Source organism: Biomphalaria glabrata, chromosome 15, assembly GCF_947242115.1.
Source record: "Biomphalaria glabrata chromosome 15, xgBioGlab47.1, whole genome shotgun sequence".
Lineage (NCBI taxonomy): Eukaryota > Metazoa > Mollusca > Gastropoda > Planorbidae > Biomphalaria > Biomphalaria glabrata.
Window position 1 is genome coordinate 26,318,565 of NC_074725.1, and position 13,176 is coordinate 26,331,740.

The 13,176-nt window shown below is 32.9% G+C and overlaps 1 protein-coding gene and 2 long non-coding RNA genes across 3 annotated transcripts in view; 1 reads left to right on the plus strand and 2 right to left on the minus strand.

Moving 5' to 3' along the window:
* Positions 1–1,599: 1,599 nt before the first annotated feature.
* The window catches only part of LOC106063671 (uncharacterized), a 71,034-nt gene continuing 59,457 nt past the window's right edge, over positions 1,600–13,176 (plus strand). The window contains exon 1 of the mRNA XM_056012744.1: positions 1,600–1,956. The gene's annotated coding sequence lies outside the window, so the exon portion shown is untranslated. The remainder of the gene's footprint in view (positions 1,957–13,176) is intronic.
* Positions 6,616–8,115, minus strand: LOC129923126 (uncharacterized). Its single transcript, XR_008775056.1, has 2 exons — positions 7,865–8,115; positions 6,616–7,432 (listed from the first exon to the last, which is right to left on the minus strand). It is a non-coding gene; the product is annotated as an uncharacterized LOC129923126 (long non-coding RNA).
* Positions 10,149–12,463, minus strand: LOC129923127 (uncharacterized). Its single transcript, XR_008775057.1, has 3 exons — positions 12,253–12,463; positions 10,891–10,958; positions 10,149–10,561 (listed from the first exon to the last, which is right to left on the minus strand). It is a non-coding gene; the product is annotated as an uncharacterized LOC129923127 (long non-coding RNA).

The window sequence follows — 13,176 nt, forward strand, 5'->3', positions numbered from 1 at the left end:
TCAATATGGTGACATGATGACTTGAAATTGTGATTTGGCATGGTGACATGGTGACTTGTACATATCAGACTTTTCTTCAGATTATTATGGACCATTATTATGTCCTATCAATATGTCCTATCATTATGTCCTTTCATTATGTCTTATTATTATGTCCCATCATTATGTCCAATCATTATGTCCCATTATTATGTCCTATCATTATGTCCCATCATTATGTCCCATCATTATGTCCTATCATTATGTCCCATCATTATGTCCTATCATTATGTCCCATCATTATGTCCTATCATAATGTCCTTTCATTATGTCTTATTATTATGTCCCATCATTATGTTTCATCATTATGTCCCATCATTATGTGTCATCATTATGTCCCATCATTATGTAATATCATTATGTCCCATCATTATATCCCATCATTATGTTTCATCATTATGTCCCATCAATATATCCCATCATTATGTCCTATCATTATGTCCCATCATTATGTCCTATCATTATGTCCTATCATTATGTCCTATCATTATGTCTTATTATTATGTCCCATCATTATGTCCCATCATTATGTCCCATCATTATGTTTCATCATTATGTCCCATCATTATGTGTCATCATTATGTCCTATCATTATGTCCCATCATTATGTTTCATCATTATGTCCCATCATTATGTCCCATCATTATGTCCCATCATTATGTCCTATCATTATGTCCCATCATAATGTCCCATCATTATGTCCCATCATTATGTCCCATCATTATGTTTCATCATTATGTCCCATCATTATGTGTCATCATTATGTCCTATCATTATGTCCCATCATTATGTTTCATCATTATGTCCCATCATTATGTCCCATCATTATGTCCCATCATTATGTCCTATCATTATGTCCCATCATAATGTCCCATCATTATGCCCCATCATTATGTCCTATCACTATGTCTTATTAATATGTCCCATCATTATGTCCCATCATTATGTCCGATCATTATGTTCTATCATTATGTCCCATCATTATGTCCTATCATTATGTCCTATCATTACGACTTACACCAGTATTCCAGTAGGACTGCAGGAAAGGACGTTAGGCAAGGTTTTAAACTGGGGACATCCAGAAGATCTTCCGGAGCGCAAATATGACGACCAGGCAGCCATCTAACAAATTGCATTAAAATGCATCAAGAGCATTATTTAAAAGAATTTTAAAAAACTCACATTCTTAGATTGCTTTCCCCTCCCCTTTTTTTTTAAATACAGGTGTTAAGAAATGGAGTCAATCTTTCACAACCCAGAGTTATCATTAAATTCAATCAAAATTTTTTTTTCCTTTTATTCTAACTAGAGCAAGAGGACGATTTGAAGCTTTAAACCCATTAGCAAGCTGTGCCCATTATGTATGCAGAGACTAGAAACAGGTCGAGAGAAATGACCACAATACCGGTTTTGAGCAACAAGGCGGTAGTGGGAAGAGAAGAAGGTCTTAATGTATGGTATGTAGGGCTTAGGGCTAAATCCGAAATTTTTGATCGCTAATACCCTCAAGTTTGAACACACTGGGAAGATGGGTCTATTGTGTGGCTGAATGTAGATCTACACATTCGGCCAAACTTGTCCCTTTATCGGGTCATCATCTGTTGATGAGTCTAAATGTTGGGGGTAATACTTCTGCTTCGATGTTTACGTTGGAGAAGTAAGTGCTATGTCTATTTATTGTCGAGATTCAGACAATATTTGACCTTATCTTGCGTTTTTTGTTTAGTGTATTTTGGAAAAGTGAAATGAATCAGTCTCTATGACAAACTCTAATACAAAATAAGAGTTGAAAGGATTGTGCCTGCATGTACTGTTAGTAGTTTGTGTTTCTCAAAGGGAATATTTACATGTTCAATAAATGTATATTTTTAAGGACTTTTTTTTTCCATGGGATAGGGACTACCAGGACAAATTTGAGTAAGTCAACATTTAATAAAACTAGACATTTATACCTGATTTAAATCACAAATTAACACTGTAAAAAAAGGTATAGTTCTCTATTGACAGAGTGGTATCTCACTTACGGTATATTTACAATTCTTTCTAATACTTTTTTTTAGCGGATTTGTCTCTCTGCTTTCTCTCTACCCTTTCTTACGTCCCTTTATCTCATTTTTATTCAATTTCTCACTTTTTCTCTCTCTCTCATTTTGTTTTATCCTCCCTTTTTTCTCAGTTTTCTCTTTTCTTTCTCTGTATCTCTTCCTCTCTTTCTTCTTTAACGATTTTTTTATCTCTCTCTTTTTCCTTCTCCTTTCCCTCGTTCTCTCCTTCATTATGTCTCTGTCTCTTTTTCTTTCTCTCTTCTATATTCTCTCTCCCTTCCAGTGGCGTAGCTAGGGTGGGTGGAGGATGGGGAAAATTTGAAAATCTCTCCGGGCCCCTACTTGAAGGGGGCCCCTAATGAATGTTTTTTTACAATAAAAATTAAATATTACGCAAAATGTAGGGGCTCCCAAGAGGTCAAGACCCCCTCCTGGCCCCCAAACGTTGGAAAATTCCCAGGTACGCCCCTGCTCTTCTCCATTTAATTTTTAAAATTTTTATTGTTTAGTTGTTTTTTTTGTAAGTGATCGGATTCTAGACTTTGTTAAATCTTTGTTAAAAAAGATCGAGTGTTTCGATTGTTTTATTAAAACAAAATGCGAGATATAATTTTTTTTTTATTTTGTTAATAGAAGAATATAATTCGTTACGAAAATTGTTTGCAATTTCCTTAAAAACTTTAGGACGCTTAGAACCAAAAATGAAAATTAAGAAGACGAAACAATGTCTACAATACGCTGATTATTGTTTTTATATAGATACTGACACAACAGTCTGTACAAAAACCTTTCCTGAAAACTTGAACTATCATAATAGATGTTTAGTTCAATTCCGTCGTAGTTATAAACAAATGAATGCTCTCTGTCAGAGACTTCATATTTACTTTAACACAATTGTGTAGTGAATGGTAGTAAAATAATGTACTCTCTAGATACAAAGTATTTTATAAAATACTTATTAATGTTTTGTAAATATAATATCTCTTTAAAGAGAAAGAGATTAGCCTTATTTGACCCTGACCTTTGTCAGCTGTGTCCAGTGGTAGGAAAGGTTTAAGATAAAGAATTCAAAATGAGGCGCATTATGATAATACACCTGGGGGCGTGGTGTAAGCGCTTGGCTTCTGAACTTGGGGTACAAGGTTCGAACCTCGGTGAGGACAGTTGATTTGGAATTTCGTGATTCCTAGGGCGTCCCTGATTCCATCCAACTCTAATGGATACCTGACTTAAGTTGGGGAAAGTAAAGGCGGTTGGTCATTGTGCTGGCCACACGACACCCTGCTCATTAAGCGTTGGTCAAAGAAACAGATGACATTAACATCTTCTGTAGTATAGATCGCGAGGTCCGAAAGGGGGGAACTTTACTTTTTATGATGCTACAGAATATAATCTTCATCTTGGCTATACCATAGACTATATATTACATGGACTGCCAACACTAAGGAAACTAAGCATAAGTTCCATTCACCGAGGCGTCCTTGGTTGCGTGGTAAATTGACTTCCGGTAGAATTTGTTACTATATAAAGAAACTATTCCCGAAGATTTTTACCATCACTTTTACAGCACATCATAAATGGAAACTTAATTGTCATATACACGATGTTACAGAGGTAAGTGTGCACAAATCAATTTGTGACTTAGATCTATGACTATAAAGCTTTGTAACTGATTTTCTTAGCCAATATAGATAATTAGCCAAGCCTGTATTTCGTGTATTCTTGTTTACGACATTAATTGTCTGCTAATTGGTGCTGCCAGTTTGGATTATTTGTTTTTCTTTTTTTTTTTATCACATTTGATAATTATTATCATTATTTTTACAATGTATATTTTAAATGTGATAAGCGTCAATCTGAAAGAGTCAATACATTTCCGAGAGTGTCATTTATTAATTTTGTATATAATGGGTGATATAGGCCTAAGTTAAGTCTGTGAATGAGTCAGTCTAAATAAAATAACAATATAGTGAGTCAATAAGCATACAATCTTACATCTTAACCAACTTTTGTTCAGATCTACAAATATTTTTTTTTATTCAATTTGATTTTAATTTCAAGATAATGTGCATTTTTATCTATAGTAATGGGAAATCAACCATAAAAAAAAAAAAATCAACGATGTATGTATGACTAACTGAAAAATCTGCATAAAAATTTCGGCCTTCAAGTTTTTAGTGTTTTTTTTTTAACTAACTAGAATCCCAAATAACATCCAATTCTTCTAAAAGCTATGAAAAGATCTGATATTGTTTCGAATATATTCGCCCAATAAAAGTTTAGAATCATTAGGCTCTACTTCACTAGAAAGTGATTGTACACATAAACATGTAGACTTTCACCCAGATGTAGTGACCTATGGCTATGGCTATAAACTTTATCTACAAATACGAACTTACACACAACACACTACTACACTACTATATATATATATATATATATTATAAAGTAGAATGTGAGGGGTATGTATGTATGTATGTTACTTATGGACATCAAAACCGCTTGACCAATCTTGATAAAACTAGGCAGGAATGTTTCTTGGGTACCAACTTAGACCGTAGTGTATGTATTGTAGCCCTAAAAAAAACTTAAGAACCTAAAAAAAAATAAAGTTGTCCGACTCTATTACAGCTATTGTATTTTATGGATCTAGGCCATGTCTACAATGTTGACATGAGAAAAGATAGAAAGGATTTAGACCTAGATCTAATTTTAAGAAATACACTTTGCGCATATAAATGTTTACTTTGACACATGAAAAGACAAAAGAAGATCCATTGATTTCATTATATAATAAAATTAATCTTCAATTTTGTGTTTCAAAAGCATTTTTTACATTACTTAGTTCCTTATATCTGTGATTACAGATTTCCTGACGAACATTCTTTCATTAGACAATTCCGTAATGAATCGCGTACTAAATATTAATTCGTTTAATTGTTTACTTTATAATCCCATCCCTAGATCTAAAACTCTAATTCAACTCTAAGATGATAAAACTTCTCTTCGCACAGATAGTTTTATACTTTAACACATAAACATATTAATTAAAGTCCATTCATTTCATATTTTGATCAAATAAACATTCAAATTTGGTTTTCTAAAGCTCCATTTATTTACGAAAGCTGCGAAGCCGAGTTAAAGGCCTAGATCTATATTCATTCATGAATCGCGTACTAAAAATTATTTCGTTTAATTGTTCACTTTATAATCCCATTCATTTAACAAAGCTATCGCTCTTTTCGTTTTTAATAGATATGAATGTATCGGCTTCGGGTAATCCCATTTTCGCAAACCTAATTTTATTTTCGTAGCGAAAGAGAAAAAACTTGAAAGGATCATTAGTTAAGTTTAACATACATCTAAATCCAATCCACTAGATTAGTAAACACAAACTTAGGCCCGCAGGCCGCGGGTATTGTCTGGCGAACATCCTTTTATTAGACATTACCAAATGGTTACACATTAACAGTGATTAACACATCTCTCTACTGAGTCTATTCCTAGGCCTAGGTCTAAAACACTTATTGAACTCTAAGATGATAAAACTTCTTTTCGCAAAGATAGTTTTATGCTTTAACACATAAACATACTAATCAAATTAACATTCAAATTTGTTTTTCTAAAGCATTTTTAATACATTCGTTCGCTGTTCGATAAATAAAGCTGCGTAGCCGTGTTAAGATAGGCCTATATTCATTCATGAAAAAAGGTTACGCATGCGCAACACAGAATGAACTCTATAAAAGCCTCTAGATTAGTGTAGATTTAGATCTATGTCTACCTCAAGATCTACTTTATACTGTAACACATGAACATACAAAATTAAGTCTATTCATCTCAAATTTTAATCAAATATATGTAGGCCTACAAGCAAATGTTTTAATTTGAAAAAAATGGATTTAAGCCTATTAGCTATTTTGATTTCATAGCTTCATTCACACTATTTTTACATTGACACATTCGCTTTACTTATTACATTATTATTTCGTTTAATTGTTTACAAAACACTCTCAGTGACTATATCAACAGTAATGCGCAAATAAAGACCCGCGGGTAACATATGTCTAGTATATATATATATATAATAGAACACTAAACACTATTTATGTAAATGCCCATTTTTAAGTTTGTAAAATAATAATTTGTTTTTATAAAAAATCTGGCTATGCCTATAGTACTCAAAATTATGACTAAAAATATTATGAACGTCGAGTCTCTAGATTCATCATCTTTGTGTGTCTGATAAACCCAGAGAATAAAGATATAGAATCTAGCTCTAGTTGACTCCAGACTAGATCTAGGATAATTTCAAGTCTAGACCCTCAGAGACCCACATTATCTTACAGCGGTTCTAAAATTATTTCCTTTGGTATACATATGTATAACATGCTCCTAATTCAATATCAATAATAATTTTTTAGGTCATGTGACCGTGACCTACTTTTTCGATTTGTTCCACAGGTGACCCACTGGGCTTTGTTGGTAATAATTAATATACTTTCATAAAAGTAAAAAAAAATATTTAAAAAATGTTAGAAAATAATATTTTTTTATTTTATTGATGTCGATATTTCCTCCACTTTTTTAAACACTATACTCATAGGTATCTGTGGCATTTTATGTCTCGAGAGACAATCTTTTCCCTTGGCAACTTCTTGTATGACTAAAGAGGCCAATAACTGATACGCTGCTGCTAGTGTCCATTTTGATGAGCTTTATGTTGTGTTTGCACACATCGGTATACTGCAAGAGTGGACGACCAGTGGCTCTCTTGCCTTCTGTTAGATCGCCATACAGAATGTCTTGTAGAAGTCAACCTACTGGCATTCTATGAACGTGGCCAAGCCTGCCAAGGCATTAGCTCCTGATAACAAAGTAGATGTCCTGGCGCCCTGCTTTTCTTAGCACTCCCACATTGGTTATTGTAAAAATGTTTTAAAATGTTTTACATAATTCAGATGTTCCTTCAGAGTTGAAGATAGTTTACTTCCTAGTCCAAACCTCCCGCAGGACGACGGGGGATGGGAGCGGGCAGGGTTTGAACCCTCGACAGTCAATAAATCCGAACGACAGTCCAGCACGCAAACCGCAAGACCAGGCAGCCATCCTGCCACCTTATTTTAATTTTAAAGAGGCACTATAAGTAAATGGCAAGGGTTCTGTCTCTTCTAAATCAGAAGATGATTCGGAAGAATTGAGGTCTTGCGTTCTGTTTCCTTTTATCAGGTTCTTGTTCATACTATTCATAGTCTTCATCATCAGTTGAATCATTGTAGTCAATTACTTCTAAAATATCTAGCACTTCTTGAGCAGTGAATTTCTTAGGGAATGAAGCTGACATTATTCTGTTGAGAAAAAAAAAATGATCCAGATTAGATGTAGATCTAATAGTAATATCATAGTAAAAAAAAAATATTATAGTTTATATATAGATAGAATATAGACTGTCACTTACTTTATCATGAAATGTATTAATTTATAAAATAACTTCAGAGATCTTGTTAAAATAATTAATACTGTAAATTATAATACTAAAATAAAATATTGTATTAATTATTGACAATGATACTGCTGATCTACGTCTAGACTAGAGGACGTCTTAGTATTCATTAGGTCTAGATTTTTTTTCCCTCTAAGCCCCAGTGGGTCACCCATGACCCAATGAATTTAAAAGTGTAATCAATACTAAACTGGTTACTAATTCATATCAAATAATATATATAATCATTAAATACATTATCTAGATATATAATAATAACAACAAGATTGTGTCTTACCTTGTATAAAGCAGTAAAAAAATAATTTAATTCGGTCGTATACTGAGATTCCAACTTCGCATGGAGGTAGCCATATGCAAAAGGGGATATCATTCAGTAATAAGAAAACTGTAACATAATAATTGCTTCCCTTGTGTTCCATAGATGGGCCACTGGGTATTCATGGTAAAAATTACATAAAAAATGAAGTAGACATTTACTTAAACGTATTTTTCGGTTATGGGTCACCCGTGACCCACTGGGTCTTCCAGGGTTAACTACCAAAGAAGTACACAAAGGATGTTGAAAGGTACCCAAAGGGCTCTAATTGCTACCATTCAATGTGTGGAATCAAGTATTTACCCAGATACTGCCACAAAATGCTCTTATTGTTTTCAAAGGAGTTTTCACACAGTGCCAGAAGCTGTATAAATACATTTAACAGTAAGTTTTTAAGTAATTAATCATTTATTTTTAAACGTTATGTAAGTCTATTTTAATTGTAAGAATCCATGTGCTATTTTATTTAAAGCTAACTTATAGGTGAATATTTACACAATATTGTTGTTATGTTGTAAATAAAACATATTATATTCCCTCCAGCCTGTGCAGGGTATTTCTAAAGTGATAGTTTTCTCATGCAGGCCAATACCACTCTTTTGTTATCTAAGGTGTTTTCCTTCAAATTATACTTTCTTGCATAAGAATTAAATATATTATGCAACAATTCTCAATTAGAAGTACAGATTAACCAGTTATCTTGGTGGAAAAGGATGTCAGATGAGTTGGGAAAATGCTTAAAGAAAGTCTTTACATAATTCTTTGAACTAAGTCACTATAAATATTTTGGAGATTTTTTAAATTTAATTAGAATTTTATTATTGCTCACATTAAAAGCAATTGTTCTTTTCTTTTCCGCAGATGTATATTTCAAGAAGAAATGATGCTTTCTTATTTCTAAGAATTTATCAATAGGATGAATGCCACAAAACTCACTTGTTATGCCAGAAACTCTTCCTACGAAACTTCCAGTAAGTAAAAAAAAAAGTAGTTTCCCTTTCAGACCTTGTGATCGATAGGGCAGATGATGTAAAGATCATCTGTTTCTGACCATTCTGTTGCCTACGGTTAACGAGGGTGTCATGTGGCCAGCACAGTGACCAACCGCCATTACTTTCCCCAACTAATGTCAGGTACCCATTAGAGCTGAGTGGACTCAGACTCAAATTAAAAATTCCAGTCTTCACCAGGATTTGAACCCCGGTCCCCGGTTCGGAAGCCAAGCGCTTTACCGCTAAGCCACCAGGCCTCCTTCCAGTAAGTAGGGCAGCTTAAAATTTAATACTTTTATCTTAGTGCAAAAAGAATAAAAGCTGTCTTCAAATTCTCCCTTTAAATTTGCAAAGATATGTTTATAATTTAATGTATGCAGTAAAAAATTATGTTTCAAACACTCAGTACAATATTCAATGACTCTCTTTATTTGGGTTATCTCAGCATGCTTGTGCAGAAAATTTCCTGAATTTTTAAAAAAATCTGTTCCCTTCACTTTCAAGTGCATTTAATCATTCATTAAATTTTCATAATATTACTGAATATAATGTCAAAGATTAAATATTGTTATTATTATACTATTCCTTTTTTTTGTAATATTTTAGTTTCATAATATGTTCCCATAGCATTTTTTGTGTAAAACCTCTAATATACTTTACTATAATCCTAATATACTTTTTAAGGAACTGTTTTGTTAGATGTTTTCAGAATTGATTTTATCCGTAAAGGACTTGAACATATGGAAGTTTGCTACTATATGAAACTAAGATTGAATTGGTGACTTGTTATGAATTTAATGTATGTTGTTTCTATTCCATCAACAGTACTAGAATTTGTCCAGTGCCTGTGAAGGAGAATGTGCTCCATAATACCTACTAGGAGCTTGCTGATAGCTGGAAGTTCATGAATACTATGTTGTCCTTGATTTGATGATTCAGAAAACTACCATTTCTGAAGACTTGAGCATTATTTCTATAATTTAAAAAAATCTTTTCAGAAAATATTGTGTTTATAATATTAAGAAAGTGAAGATAATATTGTTCTTACTAATATTATTGACTTATTAAAATAGAAAGCACATCATTACCAATATTCACTTGTCAATAAATATTAGCATTATTCAATTTTTAGTTACATGTTCAGACTATTAAATTTTATTATTTAAATTATAGCAACTTTCTCTTTCAGTCCAGCTTAAGATACATTCCTGTAAAAAGTCTATAATAATAAGCTAATGTCGATGTAGTATTGTTCAGACACTTACAAGTTTAATCATCTATACTTCACACAAAAAAAGTGTTTGAATGGTTTTCATTTGTTTGTACATCAAATATGTATTAATATAATTATCATTTTTAGATGAAACATTAAATACTGAAGATGACCATTTCAATTTCTGATGTAGGCCTATTCTCATTTCATGAAATAAACAGAATATTATCTGAAATTTCATCCCTTCATAAATAATGCATCAATGAATGTAGCTTATACTGTTCTTTTCCTCTTCTTGAAATGTGTGGACTGATAATTAGCTGTTGCATGATACTCTAAATGACAAATATCTTTTACTCATTACAATAGCACATTTCCATGCTGTTTGTCTTAAGTGGAAGCAGATAAAATTTGTTCCTCTATTAGCTGTAAAATCTCGAAATTCATGAGCAGCTGAGAAAAAAAGAAAAGAAATTCAAACTAGTTTAGACATGTTATAAATATATATATTTGCTAATTAAAAAATGTAAGACTACTTTATGTTACAACAATGGACAGCATCTTTAAAGTTGATTTCAATGCAATCACAAGAAATAATTTTTTCTCTACAATTAGGCCTGCTTTAATGATTTTTTTTTATGTAAATAAATTTTATGCATAGGATTAAATATAACATGTACTTAAGGAGATTTTTTACCTATTATTTCACAATTACAAGTATTTTAAAGTGATACATGTATTGATAACACAATGTTATTGGAGAAAGTAAAAAAAAATCTCACTTGTAATAGATCCCTTTCAATTTGAAAGTTAGTGACAATCAAATCAGGTTTGTGGAAGTAGTATGCTCCTTAAGTAAACAAAAACAACGAAAAATGCATTATAAAAAGTTTTCGCTTTAAATAAAATTTCTCTTGGGTGACTTGAGTAGAAAGTAATAGAAATATGAACTTCATTTAGCAATATGCTCACACTAAGCAGAAGTGGTTTTTACTAGTGAAAATTGTCTGTCCAAATAAGCTATTCAAACTACTGTTAGCTTCACATGATATGAACTGTAAAGTTTGACAGTTCTTCCTCTAAGACTTTTAGGTACCGGTATTATCTATCAAGAGCAGGGTAAAACAAGGATGGGTTTTGGCCATCAACACTATTCGGAATGGTTTCGTCTGTACTCTCATAGCGCCTTGGAAGATGGAGTAGGCCCTATATATCCACAGTAGATCGGATGGAAGGCTTCTTAAACTGGCTTGACCAAAACGAGGAAACTACATAACCTGATTAGGGAACTGATGTTTGACGACGATGCTGCTCTCACTACCTTTCGCAGTAATTATTACAAATGCTAGTAAATACTTCGACAGCTGCAGGTCAATAGTTCAGTCTTACAATAACTCTCACCAAGACAGAAAAAAGGGCATAAAAAGTCAACATCATCAAACTCCATTTGAGTGAGGGCTTGAGAGGCTCAAATCTTCTCTTGCAAAAGCCCTGGACAGAAACCCTGCTGTATTGCGTAGTGCATACATGTCACCATACAGATCGAGAATTTTTGGTTCTGACCTGTTGAGACGGAGATCAGCAAGTCTGGGGCAGTCAAACAGAAAATGAGGCACGGGGGCACCAGGATTCGAAATTTGGCCATAGCCGTGAGAAACATGAGGCAACAGGACAGTGGCCTGTCCTGCACTGTGTTATAATAACTTGCCATAAAACATCACAGAATGTACTTTTTCTATTTTATCAACGACAGCATCTAAATGCCAAACATACTTTTCTTACATTTTTCAACTCGGAGAAAACTTTACATCTAGACTTATTACTTTTACTTTAGGCCTACACATAATATAGCACTTTTTTAAAACTTATAAACGAAAGGTCATTTTAGCCTATTATAGTAAGAGCATATAGATATAAATTTACCGGGTTATCTTTCTGAATAAGTCTTACTATTTGGTTTATATATATATATAGAGAGAGAGAAAGAGGCTATGCTCTCACAAGAACCTCAATTCAATCAATGTCGTAAACAAGAAAATACACGAAATACAGGCTTGGCTAATTAGTCTATATTGGCTAAGAAAATCAGCTATAAAGCTTTACAGTTATAGATCTAAGTCAGAAATTGATTTGTGCACACTTACCTCTGTAACATCTTCTTTAACAATTCAGTTTCCATTCATGATTTGCAGTAAAAGTGGTGGTAAAAATCTTCGAGAATGGTTTCTTTATACGTAAAAGAAAATCTACCGGAAGTCAATTTACCACGCAACCAAGGACGCCTCCGTGAACGGGACTTGTTTATTGAAAAATATAGGCTTAGTGCGTAGAGTTGGCAGTCCATGTAATATATAGTCTATGGCTATACCTCTCATTTCTCATCTGTTCCTTCACTTTCGTCCTAGGAGGTGTTGTAACAGTTTGTGTGATTACATTGTCCATCCAGCTTTTCTTCAGACGACCCTTTCCTTTTGAGCTCCCTTCAATTTACATTGGGAGATGACTGTTGCAAGTGATCCCCGTCTTACAATATGCCTAAACAGCTCAGTTTTCGTCTTTCGATGCTCTTCTTGCTAAATCAATCATAGTTTCTTTAATTTTTTTTAAAAGCAAATATCAACTCACTCTGTCTGTCTGTTTGTCTGTCCTCTAAAGAGTTTGAATATGTTTTTTTTCTCCCATTTCCCGTTCTTGGATCAAGCTAAATCTTTGCCCAACTATTCATTGAATTTGACAAGACATACTTCGATAAAAAAATTGAACAATTAGTTAATGAATAATTGGGGATTAATTATTTTGTTTGATATGTAAACAAGGGGAATAAATGCCAATGCTTCTAAATGAGAAATGTGGATATATGTATATATTTAATCCCTTAATAAAGTTTTGACACGTTTTATCTCCCTTTTCCCACTCTCAGAATAAGTTGAATTTTGCACAATTATTCACAGTCAATAATAATACAGGAATCAATCCAAAAATTAACTTACTAGTTAATCATTTAATAATAATTAATTAATTTTGTTTATATAGCAGAAAGGGAGCTAATCCCTATAATTGTTAGATAA